Source organism: Brassica oleracea, chromosome C4 (assembly GCF_000695525.1).
Source record: "Brassica oleracea var. oleracea cultivar TO1000 chromosome C4, BOL, whole genome shotgun sequence".
Classification (NCBI taxonomy): domain Eukaryota; kingdom Viridiplantae; phylum Streptophyta; class Magnoliopsida; order Brassicales; family Brassicaceae; genus Brassica; species Brassica oleracea.
This window is the reverse complement of record NC_027751.1, coordinates 23,642,990-23,644,089: the sequence shown is the minus strand read 5'-3', so window position 1 is coordinate 23,644,089 and position 1,100 is coordinate 23,642,990.

Sequence of the window (1,100 nt, the reverse complement as noted above, 5' to 3'; positions counted from 1 at the left end):
CAACATCATCCAAGATTTCGTGTGTGTGTATTTGAGGTCGATGACTCAATATGTTCGATCAGATTGTGGCATGACCGATGGTAAAGAAGAACCAACTATCATGTTCGAGGACGAAGCATATTCTGCCCAAGATCTTCATCACCCGCGGATTGCAGAAAATTGAAAAGGTCCAAGGGACCTTCAGTAATGTCCAAATCAGGGGGGATAATGTGTGTTGTACTCTTTTTCCTTCACCATGGTTTTGTCCCAATTGAGTTTTTCTAGTAAGGTTTTAATGAGGCAACATTAAAGCACATTACAAGCTCTAAATGGTTATGGCATCCAAGGGAGAGTGTTATGAACCAGATTGTGGATGACTCATAACCAAGAGATTATGATTTGTAATCTTTCCATTTATCTATGACGGTGTAATATCCTATATAAGGAACTTCTATGTTATGAATAAATAAAGACTTTTCCATTACTTTTATAACAGTTTTTTTTTTATAATTTGTTTGATAATATTTTTAAACATATATATATATATATTTAGATATTTTTATGTTCCTATGAATCTACCCAGATTTGGAAGAATACAACTTGTACCCCGTCTAGAAATTTATAATATTCGAATATAGTTTCATTTTAAAATCCAAAAAACTGATATCCGAAAATGAATGTCTATGTGTAACTATTTTTATAACAAATAAAAAATCTATGTTAACCGCTTTGAATTATTGTCACCAGTGGAGCAATTTTATTCAAAATTACTACGGTTAACACGTTAATAAATGATGTCACATTATTATGGTAAATACAATTAATGAAGTAGTTTGGAACAATGAAAAAAAAGAATGTCAAATGTAATAACACACTTAAAAAAAGGTAAGTCATATTTTATACATGTAATAAATGATGTCAAATAGTTTAGAAAAATAATAAATGAAGTTGTTAAAATTTGTTTAAAAGGAATAAAAGAATATAAGAAATCACTTAAACAATGTCCGTATTGATTTGTACTTCAATTTTAGTATAATAGATTGATATTGTTCTATGATAACAAACAGTTGCATATAGACTTGGCATTAGAAATATTATAGACACATCGTCCGAAACAGTGT